This window comes from Castor canadensis, chromosome 6 (genome assembly GCF_047511655.1).
Source record: "Castor canadensis chromosome 6, mCasCan1.hap1v2, whole genome shotgun sequence".
NCBI lineage: Eukaryota > Metazoa > Chordata > Mammalia > Rodentia > Castoridae > Castor > Castor canadensis.
The window spans coordinates 128,823,753-128,845,846 of NC_133391.1; the positions used below are offsets into that span (position 1 = coordinate 128,823,753).

Genomic DNA, 22,094 nt, shown 5'->3' on the forward strand with positions numbered 1-22,094 from the left:
AGTAAATTGAACAGCAAAAGGGGAGAACAAACACGTGGGTGACTTGGAGAGTTTGGAGCAAAATGTTCAGCAATTCTTACTAGAGAGATGGAGGGAGGGATGGGAGCAAGGACGCTGTGGGAGTTGCACAGCGTCGGTGTGTGTGAGCGTGTGTGTATGGAGAGCTTGTGTACATCAGTGGTCCCTGCAAAATCCCAGGAAAAAAGCTCTCGGTTTAGGAGCAAGAAAGAAGTAGAGATTTGACTATAGTGATTTCCCCTTAACGTAAAGTGCTCCAGAAGACAGGGCAGGGAAGCTGCGTGTCAACTGGGAGTTTTCATAGATGCCGACCGCTGCTTTTCCAAGGAAATGAATAGTGTAAAAGACCAATTATAGCTGCTCCGAGGAGTCATCTCCAGATTCTTAACTAAGGCATGGAGATGGATTTAGAGCCCCAATCAGTCCCTTTCCTGGTACCAGGCCATGAGTACACACACACACACACACACATACACACACACACACACACACACACACACACACACAGGAGCTGTTGATCCTTGGCAAAGCAGAGCTGTCTTCATCTAACCTTACATGGGGGCAAGCATTGATGCCTGAGCATTCAAGCCCCATGTCTGGATGATGGGTAATTGTAAATCAGAGCTGGATGTGGAAAGAGAAAAACCTGGGATTGGGATTATTTGTCCATCTCTGATTGACAATAGGTTGGATTTACCACTAAATTATAATGATATTCAAATGTGTGTTTGTATGAGTGTGTGTGTGAGTGTGTGTGTGTGAGAGAGAGAGAGAGAACATCTCCCTGTGTGTTGTATACACTGTGAACAAGACTCTAGCCAACTAGTCAAACAGAATATCCCAACCTTGATGTGTATTTCAGTTTGCACACATGCTCTTAGGCCTTTGCCTTCCTCGTTTCCTTGGTACCTTGTTGATGTTATTGTGTCTGTTGGTTGCAGAAGGTGAAAACTGTACTTTATAATCACAATTCAGATCAGTTTAAAGTTAGATGATTGGTGTAAATTGCATTCATAAATTAATATACAAGCTTAAATTTTACAAGGAAGGTTGCTAAAATCTACATACTTTTATTTGAAGAGATGATCGTCCTCCTCTGTGGTTGAGTACTATACTATGTGTTTTCCTAAAGGTATAAAGGCAAGCATGACCTTTGTATATTTGACCTAATAACAGAAAAATTTTATGTGGTGTGAAGCATTAATTAAGAAGAAGAGTTCTAACTTAATCTGTGCATTGATTGGTTTTGTGGAGTTCCTTAATTAACGACATTTTTAAATAAAAAAGACTATGTCTAACAGGGTAGAGGGGAAAAAAATAGGCTAATTGGAATGGAGGTTTTTGCATCATCGGTCTGAATTTATTTTTTGCTATACTTACTACACTGATTAATTGTTCTATTTGAAATTTCTTAGTTTAATGGATCAGAGAAAATCTAAGATGTATTATATTTACACTGTGGGCTCATCTGATACATTATTACCATTCTATTTAAGGATCCTTAAATTTACAATTCTTTACATCGCTTTCAGATTTCTCACATGTTCACACATTGCACATCATGCTTTCTTTAATAGAGTTACTTTGGTAAATAAGTCTATTTCCAATGGATATTACCTTCCTTTTTTAAAGAGAATTGTGACAATGCATTAAAATTATCAAAGAAAATTTGCATGTATTTCCTTAGTTGAATCCTATAATAACACAAAGTCCAGATTTTATTGTCTCCATTTTATAGCCAAGAACCCTGAGCCCTAGAGGACATAAGTAATTTGTTCAACATCACATAGACTTGGAGTGTGAGAGCTAAGACTGAAATCCAGGTCTTCTGACTCAAAAAAGGCCTTCCTAAAAATAAATATGTGTAGCACCTGGAATTTGTGGCCAGTGTCAAGAATATATGAAACCATTTTTGAGTGCTTATCTGACATGCAGAAAGCCCTAGGTTCATTGTCCACACATACATATAGGAAGAATGTGTGAAACAATACACAAAATGCACATCAATTGATACTATAGGATATAAAGCCCAAATGAACCAAAGAGACTTGGTTAAAATCTTCCTTTTAAAAAAGTGACAGCACAAACTTCATGAAATAATTCAAGATTTTACGTTTTATTTTTTAACTTCAGCAATCCTGTCCAGTCTAAACTGGTGTCAATGTTCACATATAGGAAAATCAGTGTGCTTGTTGACTTTGCACAATGTGTAGAATAATAAATATGAAGCAGTGTTCAGAGAAATTAAAGCTAATCAGAACACTTCAGGTTGTTTTGAGTGATGTTCTAAAAGGAAACAAGAAATGGTCTCTGTGTGTGTGTGTGTGTGTGTGTGTGTGTGTGCGTGTGTACTATCATCTAAATGGGGATTTAAAATTGTCAAGTTAATGTCTGAAAAAACCTCATGGGTGGATGGATGAATGATTCCTATGGGTTATCAAAAAAGATATGTCTTTTAAAAAGCTATTTCTAGCCTGTAGGGTGTACTTCCAGATATTGTTATCTTAACAGAAATTTTGAGAACTAGATACAGTTTGGGAAGCAATGGGAGAGAGGCATCTTGTTTTAATGAAGAAATTCATATAAACAGGAAGAGACAATCCTCAAACATTCATGATCATTTCTTTTGATTACATGGAAGATGTGTCCATGTTAGATTAATTTTATATTAATGTATATATGTCTAGCAAGTAGATTCATTTGTTAGTCTCAAAATGGAATAAATTTGAAAAACCAGTTCCAGAGGAGTGGAAAGTGTACCTCTCTGTGTTACCAAGAGAAGTAAATGAAATATGAAAAAATCAAAAACATCCTTTAAAAACTTTTATAACAGATTTATCATTTCAACCCATAGTCCTGCAAAAATGTACCAACTGTTTAACTAAACTGATAATTTATTTATTTGCCTTCCCTCCATATAACAAAATATTTTCATTATCATTAATATATTTTTCAAAATCTGCAGATGCTCTCTATTCTTAATTAAAAAAATAAGGGTTGGAAATTCAAACAGCACAGATGATTTCTTGATTTTATAAAAAAATTCTAGATGGCAGAGAAAAACAAGGTGAATTTGATTTTAGAAGGAATATATCTAAAAACTATAGTTACACTAAATGTAAACCCTGTACATGTCATAATATATTTATATGATATTAGCATTTAAAATACCTTGACATAGTATATTAAATTACAGGAAATATTTTATTATAATATTTCAATACTAAAACAATCAAGCATAGGGCTGGGGATGTATCTGAGTCATAGAGTGCTTATCTAACATGAGCAAGGACCTGGGTTGGATCACCAGCCTTTAAAAATAATTATTTTTACTTCCACATTCTAGGTTATAAAAAATATTCTCCATTAGTTTTGCTAAAGGTTTTGTGTATTTTTTATCCAATAAAGGATCTAAAGATTATCTAAGTTTGTGATGCAAAGTTTGAGTTTCACATTTCCAAAGTAATTAATTTAAAAGCTGGTCATTCTTATCTTCTGTATCAGTGAATCCAAAATCTTTGGATTTTAGGAAGTATCTTTTTTATTCTACTTGTTTTAGATAACTGACATAGGGTTGACCTTTAAAACTTTAAGTATGGATATTAAAGGTAATTAAATAGCAAAAATGTAAGAAAAAATTCATGTTTTTCATATTTTTACACATTGCCAAAACAGTGTTAAAACATTTTTAATTAGAAAAAAAGCAGATTATACTTTTTCCTTCACTAAAAGATGGTCTTTACATCTTGATTTAGTACTTTATGGGCTAGAGTGTTCTGAGACTTTGACGTATCCGAGAAAAATCATGGATTTATCAGCTTCTTCAACTTTGATTAAAAAACTTGATGCCCTCCATGTTTCATGGAGTGGGAAGTAGTGAGCAAGAAGGGGTAGAAAGGAACGAGGGCTAGGAATGTGTTTCCCAAGGATGGAATATTCGCAAACCCTTATCTCGTTCCAATTGGACCATCTTGGTTCAGTTATCCATTTATGCACCAGTAACAAGGAAACAAGCAACAATGTCCACAGGACTATGGAATGCCAAAAGGGAAAGGACTTAGAGTAGACTAACCTAACCTACCACTATCCATCATTTACATGTGAAAAAACATGTGTCCTGAGGGGTTAAGTTACTTAACCCAACTAGTTTACTGGCAGAACCAGAACTAAATTTTTATCTTCCATATTTCCTGACAATTCATTAATATTTTACACATTGTGGCCATCTTTTACTAATCATCTTCTAACTTCTAGGCTATATATTAAAACCAAAAGTTTGGGAATTACTGTAAAAAGTATTTGTGAATAAGTTGCATCTTCAGATACTGGTGAGAGAAAGATGACTTCAGAAAACTAAACATTCTTTCACTTTCCAATATGGATACATTCACACACACACTCACACACACACACACACACGAGTAATCAATTGGTCACTAATTTCTATCTCTAAACTTTAATGTGGGTTTAAAGGGATATCTTAAGAGAGGTCTTCAAACATCATACAGATTAATAATCTAAAATCACTAAACCTTCTTAATGACTTCTAACTATTCAAATGTCTGAAGTCTAACATGGGTAAAAATTATGTCCCTCTCATAAAATAATATCCATCTATATGTTTAAAATATGCAGTATGTGAGTTTATATCTTAAATACTTCTAGTCCTGGCTCATAACAGCAATGTTGCTAAGGGATTATACCAAATAGCACTGTATTATATCTCAAAAGATGTAGTTATTTTTGCTCTGGGGAACATTTTTCTACATTTAAAAATAGGAATCTAATTTTTCTCAGAGAAAAGGGCAGTTTACCTTATTTTTAAAAATTCATCATCTACATTGGTTTGACCCATACACACACATACCACCATGGGTAGGGCCTTACCAGAACCCACTTTAGAGATTAACTGAGAACTAAGATTTGCTTTGTCATCTAAATAAACATTTATAGTTATTGATCTCAATATGGGGTATCACTATTGTTCCCATTGTTCCAGGCTATTGGCCATCTTTACACTCATTTTCTGCCTTAAAACTGGATCTCAGACATCACCAAGTTCTTCCAAATCTATCTCAGAATATGGTGTTTTTCTGTTGCCACCTCCCTGGATCAAGCACTTAACCATGTTCAAGCACCATTGCAGTAGCCTGTTAGTGGTCCCCAGTTCCAATCTCTCCTCACCCCAATGTAATTTATAGTTTATGCCACTAATCTCATTGTTTTCTTGTTTGAAATCCTAGGGTAATTTCCTTTGGCCTACAAGATAAAAATCTAAATTTCTTAAGTCTGTCCCCAGTATGTTAACCCAGTCTATCTTCCCAACAATAAGTCTTGCATCCCCTTCTCTCAACCCCATGAAATGACCACAATCAAGTTTTTGTCATGTGCTGAGTTCTCCGTGTCTTCCACACCCCTCTTTGTTTCTGCAGCTCTTTCTTCTTTCTAAGTTGCTTTTTTTTCTTTTTTGCCCCACCAGCCCATCCTTATCTGTTCAGAAAATGCAGGAATATCTTTTTTTGAATTAATTTATGTTACCACTCTTGTGAATATTCCTACAAGGAGAGGAAATAATTTTCACTCCTGGGCTTTACCATAGCATTTTGTCTATTATATTCTCATAGCTACCACTAACACTTTAATTATTGGTATGTCTGTCTGTCTCCTCTATTAGGTACATTAGGACTTTGCACGATATATGGTTTATATTAGCCCTTAACAAATGATAAGGTTTTAAATGTGGAAATAATAATAAAATCTTGCTTTTCCAGTTTGTGTTCTCTCAGACAGGATATGTTTGATTTCTTTAATAATCTCTATGAAGCACACAGAGCTAGTGATATTTTCCTCATTTCATAGGTTATTGAAGGCAATGTTGTCTCTCAGAAAAATAGAAACATATCTATATTCAAATGTAGAATTCAGACTTGAGCCTTAAAACTCCTAATCTGATAATCTTTTCATTACACTGAATGTATGTTGATACCTGTTGGTATCTGATGAAAATAAGCCCCTATTTTGACTTAAAAATATATGGACAGAGGGGATTTATAATGATAATGAAGAGAGATCAGTTTTGATCCAGCTTGTGAAAAATTACATTAGAATGAAAATAACTTTAATGGAATAGAGGACTCCCCCTTTAATTTAGAGAGATGCCTTTGTGAACTAAACTCTTAACTTTGAGTTTTGGGATCCAGAGACCCGTTACATTTGGAGATACAGCAGATTGGGGGGTGGTGCTCATCAGATTCTCAATTAGTCTTGGATCCACAAAATGTAATACATCGTGCTTTAAAGTTAAGTAAGTTGTTGACTGATTCACTAAGGGAACAATGATGAGAACATCATATACCAATGAAAAAACATTGTCACTAGGATGACTGAAAGCAAACAGTTTGAAATGAGTTTTTAATAAAAGTATAATGCTTCATACCAGTAAGGTTAAAGGCTTATTTTTTTAAATGACATATCCCCAATGGGATTTTAAGAGATTACTTGGTTTACAATTTGATTTAAATATGTATAAGAAGAGTGAAGAACATTTTGGAAAAAATAGAAAAGCTTTTCTTCCCCTGTAAAATATCAGAACATATCATGTAGGCTATTACTTCAAATACTGTGAAATTAATTCATGAATAAACCAATGATCAGTGGAACTGAAAGAACAGTCAAGAATGAGACCCATGTATATATGAAAATTTAGGATTTAGTCAGGATGACATTCCAACTCAGCCAACATAGAATGAATTATTTAATATGTGGTGCTTCTTGGCTTATTGAAATGAAAAATGTTTTTACCTCACACCATAATAAAGATAAAGAGAGAGATATAGCAGGGGAAGAAATTGCTACATTGTTTCAGATGTATAAAGAGAAGACATTTGAGAGCTCTTTGATTTTCTATTTTATGTTCTTTTGTCTTCTTTGATTTCCTTAAGATGAGCTTTCATAACATGCAAAAATAATATCCTTTTTTTCCTTTTGTAAACATTTACATTTTCAACTTATTTAGGCTAGTATATTTTGTTTCACACCACTTTTCTCTCCCTCCTCTTAAAAAAGCAAATGAATTCATTATAAAACAGTTTAGTGCAATGTAAAAAATGAGTATATCAAAAAGGAGAAAATAAGAACATGAAAATGGTATGAAATATGAAAGCAAATATATGCCATTTATTCCCGAGTAATTGTTAACCCAAGGAAGGAGTCACTATCAGGTCAATATTCATGTATCATTAAAAAAATGAATTGTTTGAGAGAATATGAGTTGCTATGAGGTGAAGCAATATTTCCCCATGGCATCTTATTAAAAGGATACCATGTGATAATGTATGTATGATTTCAACAACTTTCCTATACTTTATTAAGTTTGAAATAAGTATGAATATTATTTCATGACTATTTCTTATAAAACTACATATTGATGACCTGTTGTCGAAGTGCCATTCATGGAAAGCTTACCAGTATCCAAACCCCAGTCAGCATTTTTTTTTATTATTTTATTAGGGTATAACATTTGTATAGGGGGGTACATTGTGATATTTACATATGTGCTTATAATATATCTTAGTTAGATTTACCCCCTCCATCATTCTCCCTCTTTCTCTGTACCCCCTTCTTAGAACAATTTTAGCAGGTTTAATTCTTCTGTTTTCATATATGGATACAAAACACATACACCATATACATCCTTATTCTTCCTTTCCTTGTGCTCAACTCCCTCCCACTGATACCTACTCACAGAAGATTTCTTTTTCCCTCCTGCCCTTCAGTTTTTAAAATTAAAAATATATTGATAATCCAAAGAGGTTTTGCCTTGGTACTTTAGGTCTATATATGTCATGAATTTATCAAAGTAACCCCCCCTCCATTATTTACACATTCTCTATCACCATGCTCCCTAATATCCAACAGCTCACTGTATTGGGCATTATGTTATGTTCATATATAGATGGGTTGTTTCTATATTTTTCACTCTAACATTTTCTTTCTCTCTCCTACCTCCCATTGCCCCCTCAGAGAGGCTCACTAATGTAAGTTTCTTCTCCCTGACAGTAATATACACACACATATATGTGATCATTTATGTTTCTCTATATACATTTAACTTATAGATCAAACTTCCACATGTGAGAGAAAACATGAAAACTTTGATTTTTTTTGAGCTTGGCTTACTTCACTTAACATGAAATTCTCCAGTTCCATCCATTTACCTGCAAACAACATAATTTTATTCTTCTTTATGGTTGAGTATAACCCCACCGTGTATACATACCACATTTTCTTTTTTTTTTCATTGTCCTCAAACTTTCTTTTTTGTTTGTTTGTTTATTCATATGTGCATACAATTTTTGGGTCATTTCTCCCCCATACCCCCACCTCCTGCCCCCTCCCTCTCTTCCCCACCCCCTTGCTTCCAGGCAGAAACTGTTCTGCCCTTATCTCTAATTTTGTTGAAGAGAGAGAATAAACAATAATAAGAAAGACAGAGCAATTTTTCTAGTTGAGATAAGGATAGCTATATACAGGGAGATTCCTAGTATTGCTTCCATGTACAAATGTGTTACATTCTAAGCTGATTCTTCTCGAACTGACTTTTTTTCTAGTTCCTGATCCCCTTCTCCTATTGACATCTGTCGCTTTAAAGTTTCTGCATTAGTTCCTCTGCATAGAAGACATCAAATGCTATCATGTTTTTTGGGATTCTTAACTATTTCCATACCTCCCATGTATGCTCTTGCCTTATCATTGACCAAAGTCCAATCACATTGCTGTATTTGCCCTAGATCTAAAATTCACCCAGGAGGGAGAACGTGTGATTTTTGGTCTTCTGAGCCTGACTAACCTCACTCAGAATGATATTCTCCAGTTCCATCCATTTACTTGCGAATGATAAGATTTCATTCTTCTTCATGGCTGAGTAGAATTCCATTGTGTATAAGTGCCACATTTTCTTAATCCATTTGTCAGTAGTGGGGCATCTTGGCTGTTTCCATAACTTGGCTATTGTGAATAGCACTGCAATAAACATGGGTGTGCAAGTGCCTCTGGAGTAAACTGTGTCACGTTCCTTTGGGTATATCCCCAGGAGTGGGAATGCTGGATCATATGGCAGATCTATGTTTAGATTTTTAAGAAGCCTCCACCATGCACAGGAAATCAATGTGAGTCAATGCCCTGTATAGCTATCCTTATCTCAACCAGCAAAAACCCTTGTTCCTTCCTATTATTGCTTATACTCTCTCTACAACAAAATTAGAAATAAGGGCAAAATAGTTTCTGCTGGGTGTTGAGGGGGGGGAGAGGGAGGGGGCGGAGTGGGTGGTAAGGGAGGGGGTGGGGGCAGGGGGGAGAAATGACCCAAGCCTTGTATGCACATATGAATAATAAAAGAAAAATGAAAAAAAAAAAAAGAAGCCTCCAATTTTTTTTCCAGAGTGGTTGCACTAGTTTGCATTCCCACCAACAGTGTGCAAGGGTTCCTTTTTCCCCACATCCTCGCCAACACCTGTTGGTGGTGGTGTTTCTAATAATGGCTATTCTAACAGGGATAAGGTGAAATCTTAGTGTGATTTGATTCGCATTTCCTTTATGGCTAGAGATAGTGAGCATTTTTTCATACATACCACATTTTCTTACCCATACTTGGAAGCAAGCCAGTTAACTTTCTTAACAGTGCATTCCCTTTAGCTCTGAAGGCTGTGTGTGCTCTATTTAAAGGAGCTGCCTCCTCTGTCTTGGGGAATCCTCTAGACTCTATTTCCTATGGCAAACATTCACTCATTTGTCCTCATTTGATTACCCAAATTCGATTTATTGGCTCCCCAGTCCTTAGGACTGGTATCTAAGTTTTTATTTCCGTTCTTTCCTCAACCACTATTTTTTTTTAACCTGCTTTGTTCCTATAACTACAACCCTCAAGCAGGTCCAACCTTACCAATTCTCATGTTTTCTCAGAATTCTAGGACTCCAGACCATTTTTAGTCCCCTTTATTTGTGAAAGAAGAGGAGACCCAAGGAATAACCGAATTCAGTCTTTGTAACCAGGCCTTGAATTTCTGACATGAGCACTCCATTCTCTAAATATTCATAATACTGTATATTCACTTCAAGTTGAATGATGCCAGGTTGGTTAGTCACGAAATGCAGCCCTGGATAAATACATGCACTGACCACCAAAAATATAGACCAGCTAAATGATAGAAGAAAATGAGATTGTTAGAGAAATTTACTCACCGTCTTCCTCTGAACATTATTAGAAAGGAATATCCTTCCTTTATGTTTAGATTAAATCTTTGTTTTCTTGTTTTTGTTATTTCTGTTTATCAGGCAGGCAGATGAGCTTCCAGATCAATTAAAGCAATTTAAAATCCTTTAAATAAATAAAGGTTTAGAGTCCTCTACATACATTTTTGTCTTATTGCCACTTGGAATCATCCTCACTGTCCTGGGGTCTTTTATTTGTATTGTAGACCAGGTTCTTAGTTAATGATTGGTATCTAGTGTTCTCTGCTATAGCTACTCATCATGAGAATTTCTACTATAGGCACTGAAGAAAGATTGTCAAACACTGAGAAATACCCAATTGTGTTCTCATCAGATTTTTGAAAAGTAAGATAGTGTAATGAAGATCATCATGTAGAATATGAGTCTAAGAAACCCATACTTTCATTATCAATTCAGAAACTGCCAAAAATAGTAGGTGAAATTGGCAGTACTTCAATAGACCCACAGTTTGTGGGAAATAAAAAATTAGCCATGTTTTCAATGGGCTAGGTTACTCTTTGTGTCCAATGGGATGCCTTCTCGCTCAGAGGCCTCTTTGTGTATTGTTTCCTCTACTTAAGGTGCTACTTTAAACTCCCCACCCTTTGGCTTTCATACTTCAGATCTTAATTCATATCACTTTTTCAATGATGTCTTCTCAGATTCCCCAAACCTGACATAACCTGACTATACGGTTCTCCTTTACAACATTTGCTGTATTTTAATTATATGTTTAAGTATATAATTATTTGATTAATGTCAATCTTCTACCAAACTGTAAGCCCCTGTGAAAGCAAGCATCCTATCAAATTTTTCACATCCAAACAGTGTTTGTATATTACTTGCACCACAAGATTGATTAAATAAATAAATAAATAAACCCTAGAGTTGATAAGATTACCAATTTTTATAAAATTAGGGATCCATTATTTTAAAAGGTCAGAAACAATTCCAAATTCAGACACTCTTCCTAATGTGCTTAATTTGATTAAACAGAGTTAATAAATTACAGTACAACTTATTTGATGTGAAAAATGCTTGCGTGTTAGCAGGGCAAGTGTTAGCAAGGGAACAGAGGCTGGAGTGCAACGGTAGCATTGTGTGCTGACAGGATTGTGATGTAGAAGAGTTAAGGGGACAGCAAATGAAAGTGACAGTAAAGGCCATAGTTACCTTTATGCTATTTGCGATTTGTTTTCATGGTTATTTAATTTAACTTAATGTTGATTATTTAAGCTTTACTAATAAATTATCAGTATTTTGCCTCAACTTCTGTGTTTCTGTTAATCTGGCTCAAACAAATGTCCGTGACTACTCAGACCCTCAGTATCTGGCAGTTCATTGTCACATGAAAACCTGAGTAGGGAGCCATTTTTTGCCTGAGAACATGATAGTCAATTCAAAATGTCTACGAACCTTCACAATTATAAGAAAAGGGGACCGTATGTAACATTATTCTAACAAAATGGCACTCATAATTTCATGAATGTTTCTTTTTTTCTTATTTTTATTTTTGCTGTAGTAAGACAGGAATGCTCTTAGACAAGTCACTATTTCTGTTAATATGGAGTATTCTGTAAACCAAAATCACAAAAGAGCATAATGAAAAATCATTAATAATAGGTTTTGTAGCATTTATCAGTCACATTATTGTAATATTTCAGACAGAAAAAAACCTACATAAGGAAGATAATTTTGTGTTTAATAGTAGTGATGGCATGGAGCCCCTAGACTCAACTGCATTACAATTTACTCTTTGGTGAAGTACTATTCAATTTTCAGTGAGTTCAAAAATAATGACTCTATATCTCATTAATTAAGCACAAGATGAAAAAATATGATTTCTGTTGCATCATATGTCAAAAATACTCTCTTTTGTTCAAAAAAAAATCTACCTCCTTATCTAGCTTTAAGATATGACTTTATGAGCAACTGAAGTAACTTTGCCAACTAAGTTCAAGGCGAGATTTTTTTTAAACTGATTTGACTAGATAAATAGTTTGACATTATTGGTCCAGATACTCCTCTGAATGTTTGTCATGAAATCTGTTTGTAACTCATGAAAAGTTTCAGAACCATTTGAACCGATCAAGAAGCTATTGAGGACATGCTGGTTGTCTATGGAGAAGCAATGATATATACCAGCATTGGCCCTAAGCCAATCTGGCAGCCTGTCTATTATTGCTTTGGATGTTGTTTGTGTCTAAGCATTTGCCTTTAATATTTGGTATAATTAATTAATGACTATTTTGTATCTTCTATATAAAAATCTTCCTTTAAAAAGTAAATGCAACAAATTACAAATGATAAAAGAACAACAAATACAATAATTTTCTCTTTAAGTGCCTACTAGTAGTTGAGTTAGCAGAATATCGCTGCCTTTTGATTTTTACTCAGTGCTTAAATAGATAGATAAAGGGTGAAGTATCCAATGGTATTTTCCAAAGTACTAACCTGAGAACAGTACAACCTTCATGGATTTCAGACTGTGTGGGATGGAGCTGGAAAGGAGAATGGAAGAAGAGGAAAATAAGGCTTTGCTAAAGAATCCTCAACTTTTCCTCAAAGATGGTATAGAAGTACGGATTTTAAGCACAGAAATTGTATAGTTAGCTTTTAATCTTTAAAAGCTCACTTTGGCAGACACAGAGCATGGAATGAGAAAAAATTGTAGATGTGATTTAGGTGTTCATTGCAATAAACCAGGTAAAAAATAAATGATGAAAGCCTGAAACTAAATCTGTGGCAAGAATGATGGAAAAGAAGAGATGAATTTAAGAAATATTTTATAAGATGAAATAATTGATGTCAAATGTATTTATGAAAAATATGATTATAGAGTCCTTAAATATCTGGATACCTAAAATAAACTTAAAACCTTATGCTTTGCTTCCCTGTAGTCCATCCTAATTTTTAGTTTGTTTTAGTGATGGAAAGTTTGAAATATTTATTAAAACAAACAATGAAAAATATTTTTGCAGCTAACATTTGCAGTGCTGTTCTGGTGGATAGATCACTCTGCTGTTACATTAAACATAACAAATGTTTTTCATGGTGAGTGTGTAAGTACAGACATTCCAACTCAGGCCACCAATAACTAATGCATTAATTTAAATTGTTTTCCTCAACTCATTTGAAATGGTGGAAAATAACATTTTAAATGATTTCCTCTGAGGAGCCATCATAAAGGCTAATGAACTTTCTTTCCCATAGTAAGTGTGTGTGTGTATGTGTGTTTGTTGTAGTTTTTTTGTTGTTGTTGTTAATTGTTATTGCAATATCACCACTCTTTTGCTTTACCTTTAAAACTTCTTGAAAACTTGCCTAAAACCCTGTGCAGTGGCAAAGACAGGTAATCCTAGCTACTCAGGAAGTGGAGATCAGAAGAATCTCGGTTTGAGGTCAGCCCTACAAAAGTTTGCTGAACCTCATCACAACTAATAAAAAGCTGGGCATGGTGGCATGTGTCTGTCATCCCAGCTATGCAAAAAGCATAAATAAGAAGACCATAGTCCATTCAGCTGGACATAAATCAGAGAACTTATCTCAAAAACATCCAAAACAAAAAGGTCTGGGAGTATGGTTCAAGTGGTAGAGTGCTGCCTAGCAAGTGCAAGGCCCTGAGTTCAAATCCCAGTACAACAATAACAAAAACTAACAATAATAATTATTATAATAGCAATAATAATATAACAACAATAATAATGAAAGAAAAAAAAACTTGCCTAAGTTTTTTTCTCCATTTCATCAATTTTATTTTCTTTTTAATATCTACTATGGGCTTGTAATGTTGGTTAAGTCTATCTATATATAATTTGTCAACTTACTACCAGGCCTTTGTATTTGGTATACCTCTTACATACAACCTAATAAACACACAGGAAAAACAAAATATTAGCAGCTATAAATACCCTCTGCTCTCCCATTTATTTCCTTTTACCTCTGAAAGTTCCTATTCTCTATGATGGCTATTCTTATGAATCATACCTGATAAGAATAATTTAACTTTTCATTTTCTTAAAGATTAGGAACTTTGTTACCATATGAAGTTGTAAATACGGTGAAGCCAAAAAAAGTTGCTTTCAAATCTGGTTTTTTGGTTATATGTATATTTTCATAGATGTTATTTTCTTCTGTTATCTCATAGAGCAATTATTACATATTTATTTTTTTCTTTGTTATTTCATTTTTCTTCTGTTCCATTATCCTGTCACTCAGTCAGCATACAATAGTGTTTTCCCTTTCAAAGCTACAAGAACTTTTATATCTTTCTGAGAAAATATTAATAACAGTCATTTATCAAACAATATTAAAAGCCTTTCTCAGGTGCTTGAGCATACACTATCCAAGCTGACCTTCCTATAGAACAGTGCTAAGTTTAAGAGAAACAGGACCATTGTAATGTGCTGTTGTCATAGCCTAGGGGAAGAATAGGAATAGAGGAAGACTGAAGGTGGGATGTCTAGTTGAGACACTGGGACAAAACACAAGAGGGGAAATAATAAAGGTACTAGGGTAGCAGAAGAGATATTGTGAATATTAATAGGCAAAGTTAGTCCATTCTTTCCAATCAGTTAGGAAAATATAGATGGGTAAAGAATCACAAGATGTAATCTTAGGGCATATACTTGGCCATCTGGGTGGATAATACCACTGACCAGGTCAAGTGAAAAAGGTTCATTAATGTGCCTGTGAACATACAAATAGAAACATCCAGTAGGTTACCACCATAATCTCTTTCACAATTTTCATTGCTATTATCATTTTTTGTTTGTTTTGTTTTTGTGATATTGGGGTTTGAACTCAGGGCCTCATGCTTACTACACAGGTGCTGTACCACTTGAGCCATTCCACCTGCTTGCTGTTATCATTTTTTGCATTACCATTTAATAACTAGGCCTGGTACTGCTAGAAGCTTTACATAGATCACATTTCACTTAATCCTTTTAACAGTCTATGAAGTATGCACTCTTATCTTTATATGTGAACATGGAAACTGATTCTTAGAAACGTGACAGAACTTACCGATTAACCCATATCAAAGCCAGAGTTCTCTGACTCCAAAGTTCAGGTTCTTTCAGTGTGCCAAATCCCAGGAATTCAAAAGAATGGGAAAAATGTTTAAATGGGTTTGAAAGTTACTAAAAAATATGAGACACATCAATAAGATTGCCCAAAGTTGTGCTATCAGTGGAGAAGAAGCTCAGGAAGGAAGCCATGGGAACACCAACATTTAAAATACAATCAGGAAAAAAGGAGCCAGTAATAGATCCCAAGGAGACATTCAAATCCTGTTCATTTCAAGAAAAATACAGATTCCTTTTTGTGTTCACTTGAAGCATGAATTCTGGACAAAGAACAGCTTATCTTGGATGGATAAGAATACAAACACTCAGGAGGCTGAAGCAGGAGTGTTGTGAGCACAACGCCAGCCTGAGCTACATAGTAAGACCCTGTGAAGAAGTAGAAGGAAGAGAAGAAACAAAACAAGCTTTCTGCTATGATTCCTATGTCAGGAAAAGAGCATAAGTTCTGTGAGATCTGTGGACATTTCATCATGTTATATAAGTCTAATCTTTAATCACTGACATATAAAAAGTGAAGGGTACCAGATACCAGGAGCTTTCTGTATTTCTTATAGTTCTGTATTATCATAGAATCTGATTGTTTACTGAGCTGAGAAGAAAAATAATCATAGCTTGAGGTTAGACAAATTAAAATTGAAGTTCATTAACTATGCACTCAGGTAAGTGCTCCATTTGTTTTATGTTAGTCTCATCTATTTGAGAGAGAGAGAAGGGGGTCACCTAGTCATTGGGATGACTGAATATGGGAAGCATAAACTGAAAAATGATAGTGAGGATAAGAACCCAGTCCTGACATAACCACTATATGAAGAAAGGATAAAGTATTGCTGATTATTTTGTACAGTAGTATCACTTTTGCTTCTCCAAACACTCTTATTTTTTTTTAATGGACAAGAAATCAAAATCAGTAAAGAGAAAAAAAACCCATATTTTCTTCTATAAACATCAACATTTTTGGGTTAAAACTCTACTATCTACAGTCTTCCCAATCATATTCAGTGAAGGCTGTCTGTACAATAAGGACTTTCTGTATTCGAAGTTTTCTTCTGTTGAATGTTAGAGTTTTTAGTATTTGTATTTCATTTTTATTCTTAGTGTGCAAAGGGAATTGATGTAAAATTTCAGTATTACCATGCGAGTAGATCTGTTTGTATAAGTCACCTGCAGTGGCTGAAGGCAGACTGGAGAGACATTGTCTGAAGCGAACATTTCACTGGACTTACCAACTCTAAATCTTGGTTCTTATAAATGTGATTGGTATCAAACCTAGAAAGAAAAATATGGCATGTTTTCATTCATATACAGAATCTAGACCTAAAACAACAATAATGTGACATGATTATAAAAGGAGAATTGTTTAATGGGGGGAAACCAGTGGGTGGGGGGAGGGTGACAAGGGGTGAATGTTATAGAACTTTATATATGTGTATAAAAATAGCATAATGAAACCCACCAAAAACTGTTAAAAAGAAGAGGGGCAAAGGGTAGGGGTTAAGAAAGAGTAATATAAAAGGGATCAATTTGATCAAAGCACTTTACATATACGTTGTAAATAGAACAATGAAACCCCTTTGAACAATTAATTTATACTAAAAATTTATTAAAAATTAAATTAAAATTTAATTGGTATCAAAGGATCAAGGTGGTTTTATATTAGATTGCTTCGGATTTCTTCAACAGTTTTTATTTAATAACATTTGTTTGTTAGCACATATTGGCAAAATCCATTTTTTTTAAAGCATGAAAAATGGAGTTGAAAGGGAATGTAAAAGCCCTAGCTTATTGATTCCATCATCATGTATTTTTCTGTTTATGTACTTTATTATTTAGGATTAGAAATACATGTGGTTTGTTACACCAATATTTTAAAACAGATCTCTCCTTTTCATTTCTTCAATGTATTAAGTTAAACCATCTTTGTAGGGAAAAGTTTTCAAATATTTCCTATTTCATGTGGTTCTACCTCATAGAACCTCATACCCTTTTGAGCCTTGGAGAAGAGACATTTCTTAATGTTTTCTCCTTCCAGATTTTTGGCTCATTGTAGGTTCAAGTGGCAAACCCTGCTCCTGCGTCTGGTGAGCTGCACAGTTAGCATCCCCAACATTGCCCTCCCCCCCAAAAAAAGCAATGACAGCCCCAAATGTGAGTGTGGCCTTAAAACAAGCTAATGCCACGTGACTACCAGATTGCTTCAAGATCTGCCCAGTCATCTCCCTGGCTGTGTCAGCTTTTAAAAATCTGTGTCATCTGGGTATAGAAAATGAAAAGAATGTTCCCTTGATCTCTGCTTAAATTCTTGGAATTTTCCCTTCCAAATCACAGAGTAGAGAGTTGGAATTAGACTCTTTTATGATTTGAGTCCAAGCAATGTGTAATTTTTTTGACTCTTCAAAGAGTGTATGTTCTGTAGGCATTAGGCAGGGCAGACAAGAAATGAAGATGAGGAACACAAGTGTAACATGTCAGCTTCAGAAATGTACCTTTGGCAACTCATCAGCAGTTGTTAAACATGGCTTCTTTGTTCCCATGGCTATTTGGGGGATAGACAGACAAGGTCGCTGCATGCTTCTTTGCAATTGAAAGTTGTGGCAATAGAGGTGGCATGTGAGAAGACTTTCCGTTTTCGTATCTTTTATCATTTCACACCAGTTCGTTTGGGGTCTTCTCTACTGATCTGCATTATTCAGTTACTCAAATGTAAAAATATCTCCTATTGACAACATGATTCTCTTTTTCTCCTAACCTTGGTTGCTAGCTGCTTTTTAGATGTTTATTTTGTTAATATGTAGATAATGCATGCTCCCTGAGATCAAGCTCACCCAGCAAGCTTTGATTTCATATTAATGGGCAGAATGAACAGTGTTTTATAGTTTAACGTTTAGCAAGGATGTGGGGAAGGAAACGGAACTAAGTTTTATTAAACCATTAGTATGCTAGGTCCTAGCAGTAATTTTTAATACTTTAGCTTCCAAATTCTGCTTATCAAAAATTATGATTTTTTTAATGGTTAAGATAATAAACTTTATGTTCAATGCATTTTTTCCAGAATCAAAAGTTAGGAAGAGATGATTTTTAACTAATCTATCCAAGATTAGAGAGTTAAACTCAGCTTTTCCTTGCAGGAAAGTTGCTGATTCATAATAGAAATTTCATTTCTAAATTAAGAATGATTCCCTGCAAAGATTCTGCTGGACTTCTTTTAAATATCATTCTTCTGTTGTAAATCCTCATGGTTTTCCATCCTCCCAGGAGACAGGTCAGAGACCACAGCAAGGTCTTTATATGCATCTGTGTGCTGCTTGTAGGTCTGTCGTCTCACCTTAGCCTTTCTTCTGCTATCTCTGCCCATCTAGTTGTTCTCCACTTTCTTCAGTACCTCCCCATTGACAATTCTGGAAAGCACCTCTTAGACTACAGGGAGGATTTGGGTTGGGGATGGTAGTAAGGAACTTATGGACACATAAATTTATGGATACATAAATTTATGGAGATCACATAGAAGCATTGTTTGATCCAAGAAGAGCTCATGAGTGGCAGTAGAGATAGTGCTAAAGAGTGGGGTGAAACAGAATCTGAAGGAACTGATAGGAATTGGTGACTAATTTGTTGGAAGGAATGAAGTGCAGTAAGTAATTAGCTATGATTTTGAGACTTCTAGTTGGACCACCAAATGAATATATTTGCCTCTAACCAAGAAATTAACTTTGGGATGAAGGTAGTTAAAGAAAGTTTGCTTTTTCTCCTTTGATGACAAATTTGAGTGTGTATGGATATATATGCAAATATATATATGTGTGTGTATTTGTGAATATCCTGGATATTTCTTCAATTATATTTAAATATTGAAGTTGTGTTAATTAAGTAACATATATATTTCCAGCATGGTACATTTTACATAGCAATAAATATCACTAAGTTAGTTTGCTCTTAAAGCATAACAAATTACCACAAAATTAGCATCTTAAAACAGCACATACTAGTTATCTGAATTCTGTGGGCCAGGAGACTGGGTATAGCTTAGCTGGGTCCTCCATTCAGGGTGTCAAAATGCTTCAATCAAAATGGTAATCAAGGTTGAGGTCTTATTTGAGGCCATAGTTCCTCTTTCAAGCTTACATGGTTATTGGAAGAATTTCCTTACAACTGTGAAATTCATGAAAATTTGCTTCTTTTAGGACAGCATAAGAAAGAGACTCTGACTAGACCCAATTTTGAATGGCTAGCCTGCCTAGACCAGGCCCACCTAGGATAAAGCGTCCTTTGGATTAATGTAAAGTAAATCATTTAAGGACCTTAATTACATCTGTTAACTCCTTCACTGTTTTCATATTCCATTGTTTAAAAGCAAATGACCAATCCTGACAATTCCTAAGGTCAGGAGTTGGTATAGGGGCATGGATCACTGGGAGTCATCATAGAAAACTGCCTTCCCACACTCATGGTTTATATTTAGACAAGTACATGTGTGTGTATTTATGTACGCAGATAATGAGTTAAAAGAATAAATTACATGTATTGCAATCCAGGCTATAACTGCACACCTCTTGCCTCTTACTTGGAGTTTTTTCTCTGAAGTTTCTCTAGGGTCTTCTACTCTCGTTAGATTTCTCTCCTGCTGTCCTGACTTCACCTTTCTTAGACAAGAAAGCATTAAATTTGCTTCAGAATGTACATTTCAATACAATTACCTCATCTCGGCAGCAATGGTGGGTGAAGCTTTAGTAAATCATTTGTGATCCAGAAGAAGTTTCAGCAGTTTGGAGTGAGGCCATGGCCCACGTGTGATGCCAACAGCCTGAATTTTGTAATGAAACTATATCACTAAGGTAAATATATGATCCTTTTTTAGGCAAGCAGTTTTTAAATTTTCATGTAATGTTCAGTCATTCATGCAGTAGAGCAAACAAATTATAGCCCTTCCTTGTATTTTGACCTGTTATCAAAGTTAAAAAAAAAAAACTCTTAAATGAAATTGTCACATGGGCTTAATTTTTTTGAGCTCCTGTTGTGTAGGTTTGTCAGGTATGTTTCTACTCCATAAAAGAATTGGAGATAGCTTCAGGGTAGATTTTAGGTTGATATATTATAAGCAAAGTGTATCATTGTAGTGAAGTGAAGAAGAGAAATCACAAGAGTCATCACAGTTAGTGCCATCAAACTCAACTTATTACTCTGACAGCCACAGTGGGGCCAATGTGGCAATTTAATTTGTTCTCATTAGTGCAAAAGAAGAAATGTACCAGTTCCTTGGGGAAAACCATGTGCTTGCAGGTACTAAATTATAACAAATTTTTCCATGTGGGACTTTATGGGAAACTCTAGATTAAAAAAATAGACCCTGTCCTAATAGCAGGTTGGCAGCAAATCCAGACACATCTATAACAGGACTTTTTCTTATAACAGGCTTCGATAGAAACTGAGGCTGGAATGTTGAAGCTAAACTCATATCAGACAAGTGCTAAATACTATGGGCCCAGTGCAGATTCTTCGATAAACTGATTCTTGGATAAAACTCTTAGAACTAGAGGACTGGAGGGACAGTCACATCCCTTAGATATCTTATTTAATCATCCTAAGAATTCTCTTCTCCCTGAAGCTCTTGATAGCATTTGGAAAGGAAAATTTCAAGTAAAATTCACTTTGAGGGCATGGACTATTATATCACACAAGGCTGATTGAGGTTAAGGAATATTCTTTGAACCTCAAACAAGAAGGGAGTAAGGTTCACTTTCAACTGGGAATTATCAGGAAGCTAACCATTAGATTGGATGCAAGACCACTTCATATTGCATGCACTAAACAAAACATACCAAGTGTCTGTAATACCTTCCGATATCTCCCTGTTGCTGTCAGCATAAATATAAAAATATTTACCATTGTCATTAAGGAATCTGTATATCTGGCCCCTGGCTACATTGAATGCTCATCTTACATCATTTTTTCCTTTTAAATTTTTAAGCTATTACATAAAAACATAAAAATTTACATATTAACAAGCAATAAGCTATTTTAATATATTCATATATTGTGTAATGTTTAAACAAGGTTAAATATATCTATCTCCTCAAACATTTATCACTTTTTGTGGCAAAATATAACAAATTCTTTCAGGCTTTTTGAAATATACAGTACCTTGTTATTATTGCTGATCACCCTACTGTGCAGTACTACTCATTGATCAAACTCTCCTCATTCCCAACCTACCCAGCCTCTGGTAATCACAATTGTACTCTCAACTTCTATGTAACCAGCTCCTTTCAGATTTCACATGTGAGTGAGATCATGCAGAACTTATCTGTCTGTGCTTGGATAGCTTCCCTTAACATAATGTCTCCAGGTTCCATCTATGTTACCATGAATGATGGGATTTCATTGTCTTTTATGGCTGAGTAGTATCCCACTGTGTATGTACAACATGTTCTTTATCCATTCACCAGTTGATGGGCACTCAGTTTGCTCCCATTTCTTCCCTGTTGTGAATAATACTGTAATAAACCTGGGAATGCAAATATCTCTTCAACATACAGATTTCATTTCCTTTGAATATATGCTGAAATGTTTAGTAGTGGAATTGTTGGATGATAGGAAGCTTCCATTTTTAATTTTTTGAGGAAACTCCATACTTTTTCAGTAGTGACTAAATTAATGGACATTCCCACCTACAGGGTGCAAGGAATCCTTTTCTCCCCATCATCACCAATACTTATTTCTTTTAGT

At 34.9% G+C, this 22,094-nt stretch overlaps 1 protein-coding gene across 7 annotated transcripts in view; it reads left to right on the forward strand.

Moving 5' to 3' along the window:
• Pde4d (phosphodiesterase 4D) overlaps positions 1-22,094 on the forward strand; it is a 1,369,518-nt gene that overhangs the window by 580,424 nt on the left and 767,000 nt on the right. The gene's annotated exons all lie outside the window — the stretch shown is intronic.